Below are 7245 nucleotides of genomic sequence, written 5' to 3'. Positions count from 1 at the left end.
TCGTCTTCGAGTAAGCAAACAATCAATTAAGACAAACCAATTGTAAATTTATGTATTAAATTAATGAACTCTCGTCCTATCAAACAAATACACAACTAATTGAATCGAAAAGTCTAGCTTTAATAAGAATCGTTCTTTAATTCAAACATCAAATCATCATAAATTTAATGAATAACTGATAAGTAACATCCAATACATAGGTTTATAAGTCTAGACAAACATTAAATAACTTAGCCAATAACCATGGCAACAATAGAAATCAAAGTAATAAACAATAGAGAAAACATTGTTTGATAAGTAAGAATCAACCTAACACAATGAATCTTGATTAGTGCTTGAATTGATCCTTGATAGCGGAATGATTGGAGCCTTAGAATAGCCTTGGAATTCCCCAAAAATACCCAAAAATCGCCCTAAATGCTGAAGAAAACGGCTGCCAAAAAGTTATATCAATTAGGGTTGAAAATTAGCTTTTATACCCAAAAAGTCACCAGGTCGCGGGCCTCGGCGCGGTGCTCCATAACAAAGGAAAGATTTTTTATTTTATTTTTCTCTCGGCTTGGAAATGCTTTTATACGGAGCGGAGCGTCGATTTTTGGAGCGGAGCGCCAACTTGCGGAGCGGGGCGCCATAAAATGGAGCGGAGTGCCGAATTGCTGTCTCTTTGATTTTCACTTTCCTTTCAACTTGAACGCATCAAAACTCAAATAATACCCAAATGATCATAAGTAACTTGGAAATTCAGGTACATAATATATCATGGTGTAAAATGTACCTCGAACAACCTCCAACTGCGTAATAATGAACTTCTCGGCTCCAAAAACATAATCCACATAATAATCATGAATATTAACTAAAACCGTATCCGAATGGACTAAAAATGACGGATATTGCCATGATAAATATATGAGAAATGTTCAATATCAGGTTTGCAGGAAGTGAATTCTTTGTAGGTACATCCTACACGATTTCCTGTACTGCTAGATCCAAGGTTATTGTTGGTATGCAGCGCAGCCTGTACTGCGGCTATATTCGCAGCTAGAAAAGTACGGAATTCCTCTTCACTCATATTCATGGTTTGGCGAGTAGTCGGTGCCATTTCCTACAAAATAACCAAATTAATCAAATTAATCATACAGAATATTAAGAGTAGTCAATTGTATTTTGTAGCATAATATGAACTCATTTATAAAATCTTTTTCTTCATATTAGCATTTTATAAGTTTTACTTCGGGTACTACCTACCCGTTACGTTCATACTTAGCAGCTAATATATAATTCAACTACCACAATTCTATATGAAAAACTGATCATAATAATATTTCACATTCAAATATTCTTCAAACTTACAATTTCGATATTTTACATATAACAAGAAATATAGCACACAATAACTTTGATACAAGACAGTTTTGAAGATAATTCTAGTTAGTACGCAAGTCGTTCAGCAAAAGCAATAAAGACACGTAATTCGTACGTCCAGAAACAAGTCATGCATTCTGGTTTTATTAGTACAATCTCCCACCCCTGGTCTTGTGGAACGTAACCATTATGGCCGTTGACAAGACAACATGTTGTAATGTTTTCAAAAGGACGGGGGTTACGTAATGCCCAGCAGCCCCGTAATAATCTAAAAACCTTGTTTTTCACCTCAACTACTGAGTCCGTCACTTGTGGGAATGCTTTATTTAACAGTTGTAATCCGATGTTCTTTTTCTCACTTTGGTGAGAAGCGAACATTGCTAACCCGTAAGCATAACATGCTTCCTTATGTTGCATGTTAGAAGCTCTTTCTAATGCACGAAGTCCTATGTTGGGATATGTTGAGTCAAAATAGGTTCTCAACCCGTAGCATAAAATTACATCTGGGTTCCCCGCATTCAATGCCTTAAAGAAGACACGGCGTAACTTAAAGTCTCCCCAATGTGATATTCCCCATCTATCAAAGGAAAGCCTTTTATAAACTAAGGCATTCCTGGAAAGTATTTCAAATGGTTGACAAGTTAATTTCGCCATAACTAATTGTGCTGATGAATTCTGACCCACTCTAGACAAAATTTCCTCAATCATATCCTCTGATAGGTCTTCTAAAATATTCGGTTGTCTACCCTTAACGTCCATTTTGTGTTTTTATACTGTAAAATAGACAAGGATTAGATTCGTAAAAAAAAATAATTAACAAATAATACAAGAAATTTTTACATAGAACATAAAAGTACAAGCACATTTCAATACATATATTACACAACATGATTACAACCCTCTAATTTGGTTCGTTTTTCTAATTTTCTAGGGATATATGGTGCTCCCCTAATACGAACCGTCATTTTCCACAATGGTTTAGAAAAACCTGGTGGTTTAGAGGTTCCCGGGTTATTGTTACAACTTAGGAAATACGGATGTTGCCGATACATATAAAGTTCATCGGAGTTGGAATCAGGTTTCTCTATTTTTATACCTTTTCCCTTATTATTTTCTTTTTCTTTATTAATTTGGGTCGAGGTAACTTCTATAACATCATCGGAATCCTCATCGGGATCCGATTCATCAGAAAATTGGTAATCTTCCCAATATTTTGCTTCCTCGGCGGAAGCACCATTGACCATTATTAACTTTGGTCCATTGGTTGAGGATTTTCTTTTATTTTTCTGTTTTTCTGTGGTTCCTAATATTTCCCCCTCCGGAACCTCTTCTTCCGGTTCTTCAGGAACTTGTAAATCTTCTCAATATATATTCGACTCTTCATTATTATTTGGTGAGTAGATGGGATTTGTACTAGTGGTAGACATCTATCACACAATATCAAATACGTTAAGAAATTAATATATCACATAATATTATATGTAAAAATATATAGTTTCCAACTAAAAATGTTAAGCAATCATTTTTAAAGAAAACACGGTCGAAGTCCAGATTCACTAATGCATCCTAACAAACTCGGTTAGACACACACTAATGCAAATTTCTGGTTCTCTAAGACCAACGCTCGGATACCAACTGAAATGTCCCGTTCATATTGATTATAAACGTTCCATATTAATTGATTTCGTTGCGAGGTTTTGACCTCTATATGAGACGTTTTTCAAAGACTGCATTCGATTTTAAAAGCAAACCATAACGTAGATTATCAAGTAATGATAATCTAAAAGATAACGTTTTACACACGACCATTACATAATGGTTTACAATACTATTACACATCGATATAAATCTCTGAATGCAGTTTTTAAACAAATATCATACAAGCATGGACTCCAAATCTTATCCTTAATTTAGTATACGACAGCGGAAGCTTCTTAATAATCACCTGAGAATAAACATGCTTTAAACGTCAACAAAAATGTTGGTGAGTTATAGGTTTAACCTATATATATCAAATCGTAATAATAGACCACAAGATTTCATATTTCAATACACATCCCATACATAGAGATAAAAATCATTCATATGGTGAATACCTGGTAACCGACATTAAAAAGATGCATATAAGAATATCCCCATCATTCTGGGACACCCTTCGGACATGATAATAACGAATTCGAAGTACTAAAGCATCCGGTACTTTGAATGGGGTTTGTTAGGCCCAATAAATCTATCTTTAGGATTCGCGTCAATTAGTAGATCGGTTTACTAATTCTTAGGCTACCAAGCAAAAAGGGGCATATTCGGCTTCGATCATTCAACCATAGAAAGTAGTTTCATATACTTGTGTCTATTTTGTAAAACATTTATAAAACTGCATGTATTCTCATCCCAAAAATATTAGATTTTAAAAGTGGGACTATAACTCACTTTTACAGATTTTTCCCTTCGTCGGAAATAAGACTTGGCCACGGGTCGATTCATGAACCTATACAAATATATACATATATATCAAAGTATGATCAAAATATATTTACAACATTTTTTATTACGTTTTAATGATTTGAGTTTGTTAAGTCAGCAGTCCTTGTTAGTAACCTACAGCTAGTTGTCCACAGTTAGATGTACAAAAATAAATAAATATAAATTATCTTGGATCAATCCACGACCCAGTGTATACAAGCCTCATGCTAGATCACAACTCAAACTATATATATTATTTTAGAATCAACCTCAACCCTGTATAGCTAACTCCAGCATTACTGCATATAGAGTGTCTATGGCTGTTCCAAAATATATTATATAGATGGGTCGATATGATATGTTTTAACATTGTATACGTGTCTATGGTATCCCAATATTACATAATATATATTAGAATACATGTATAATACAATATAAGTTGGTTAAGTTATGATTTGTATAAGTTTGTTACAAGTTTCACGTTGCTACAACAAGCAAAAATTATCCAATCTTGTTTTACCCATAACTTCTTCGTTTTAAATTCGTTTTGAGTGGTTCAAATTGCTATGGTTTCATATTAAACTCTAGTTTATGAAACTGAACATAAAAAGTATAGGTTTATACTCAGAATTACAGGTTACAAATCATTTTTGTAGAGGTAGTCATTTCAATCGAAAGAACGACGTCTTGATGACCATTTTGAAAAAATTACTTCCACTTTGAGTTTAACCATGATTTTTGGATATAGTTTCATGTTCATAAGAAAAATTATTTTCCCAAAAGTATAGTTTTTAAATCAAAGTTTATCATGGGTTTTAATTATCCAAACCAAAACAGCCCCCGGTTTTACTACAACGGCGTATGTCCGGTTTTAAGGTGTTCTTCGTGTTTCCAGGTTTTAAATCATTAAGTTAGCATGTCATATAAATATAGAACATGTGTTTAACTGATTTTAAAAGTTAATTTAGAAGGATTAACTTTATTTGCGAACAAGTTTAGAATTAACTAAACTATGTTCTAGTGATTACAAGTTTAAATCTTCGAATAAGATGGTTATATATATATATGAATCAAATGATGTTATGAACATTATTACTACCTCAAATATAGTAGGTAAACCTACTGGAAATGACAAGAAATAATCTTGAGCTTGAATGGATCTTTGATGGCTTGGAAGTTCTTGAAGTAGAATCATGACACAAAAATAAGTTCAAGTAAGATTTCTACTCGAATTAAGATAGTTAAAGTTATGGAAATCGAATCAAAGTTTGGATATGAATATTACCTTGAATTAGAATGATAACCTACTGTAAATAATAAAGATTTCTTAAGGTTGGATGATCACTTGAAATGGATTTGCAAGAATAAAAGTAAACTAGCAAACTTGAAAGGATTTTCGAAGTGTTCTTGAAGTGTTCTTCCTATGATGATTATAGCTTGATTCTTGAAGTAATTTTTGATGAAGATGATGATTAGTTACTGAAGAAATTCGTTCATAAGTGTGTGTGTGTGTGTATGTGTTGAGAGAGAATTAGAAAGAGAATTGAAAATGAAATGAAGTGAATGGTGAGTGGTGAGTGGTGAGTGGGGTTAAAAGGAGTTCTTGTTTTTGTTTCCTTACTCATAAGTCATGCTAGTTGCCAAATGATGGCTCTCACATGGTTAGGTGACTCACAAGGGCTGCTAAGAGCCGATCATTGGAGTGTATATACCAATAGTAAATACATCTAGAAGCTGTGTATTGTACAAGTACGAATACAGGTGCATACGAGTAGAATTGTTGATGAAAATGAACGAGGACGTAATTGTAAGCATTTTTGTTAAGTAGAAGTACTTTGATATATGTTCTTAAGGCTTTCAAAAGTGTACTAATACATCTTAAAACACTACATGTATATACATTTTAACAAAGTCGTTAAGTCATCGATAGTCGTTACATGTAAGTGTTTGTTTTGGAACCTTTAATTTAACGATCTCATTTAATGTAGTTAACCCATTGTTTATTATACCTAATGAGATGTTAAATTATTACATTATCATAATATTATGATATTTGAATATCTCTTAATATGATATATATACATTAAAATATCGTTACAACGATAATCGTTACATATATGTCTTGTTTCGAAATCCTTAAGTTAGTAGTCTTGTTTTTACATATGTAGGTCATTTTTAACACACTTAATGATATACTTATTTATCATTTTATCATGTTAAACATAATGTAACAATATCTTAATACGGTACATATGTATTTAGTAAGACGTTGTTATAACGATAATCGTTATCTATATCGTTTCACGTTTTCTTAATTCACTACTTTCATTTTATGTATATAACTCATTGTTAATGTACTTGGTGAGATACTTACTCATCATAATATCATGTTATATATATATATATATATATATATATATATATATATATATATATATATATATATATATATATACATCTCTATATATATATCATGTCGATTTTTACAAGTTTTAACGTTCATGAATCGTCAGACAATTTGGGTGACCAATTGACTACATAACACATTTCAATAAATCAATGTTTTAACAAGTTTGATTGCCTAACATGTTGGAAACATTTAAATCACACAAATATAGTTTTCATTTAATATATAAACATGGAAAAGTTCAGGTCACTACATTAGGGTGTTTCAGAAACTTCACATTCACAGTATGTATGTCCAGAAGATAGACGTTATATGTGTAACTATTGACGTCAACATGCTGTGAGATTTCAAAATACTGATTGCTGATTCCCAGTAATTGGCATCAAAATCCTTGTTACAAGATGCGGATAAGTACATGATGGGGTTTCGATAAATATAATGATTTTTAGGAAAGCCAAAGATCAGTGAAGTTGTTGGTATGTTTATTGCTAATATGGTGGAATATGAAAGGTTCCCCAGTAACGATGGCGAGAGAGCAATGTATCTATCGAGGTTATAATAAGACTAGTCTGACTAAAAAGTCGAAGTTGACTTGTTGAAGCTGTGACAAAAATGTCTATTTTGAAACAGGATTGAAAAGTTATTTTAGCTAGTAAATGCCAAAAGGTCTTACACAGATACGCGCCGAACTATGACTTTGGTTTCGAGAGCTGTTCAAGTACATAACTGTGGGTAATATGTGGTTGGATCGTCATCTCGATTGCTCATTATTTGAAGTGTCTTCAGGAATTTCGAAGGGTTTGAACACAGATTGTAATCGTTAATATACATATGATGTTCTAACACAGTTTTGAAGTCAAAGTATAGCTTTGAAAGATGTAAGAATCTAAGAGTGATAATTTTTGGTTATATCTCGGGTTGAATTCTGAGATTTCAAAATCAGAATATGTATTTAGATTTTGAATGAGTACGGTTGTTTTCAAAAAAAAAAAAATGTATGGTGAGTATAGTTG

Source organism: Rutidosis leptorrhynchoides, chromosome 2 (genome assembly GCF_046630445.1).
Source record: "Rutidosis leptorrhynchoides isolate AG116_Rl617_1_P2 chromosome 2, CSIRO_AGI_Rlap_v1, whole genome shotgun sequence".
Lineage (NCBI taxonomy): Eukaryota > Viridiplantae > Streptophyta > Magnoliopsida > Asterales > Asteraceae > Rutidosis > Rutidosis leptorrhynchoides.
Note: the sequence above shows the minus strand (reverse complement) of the source record.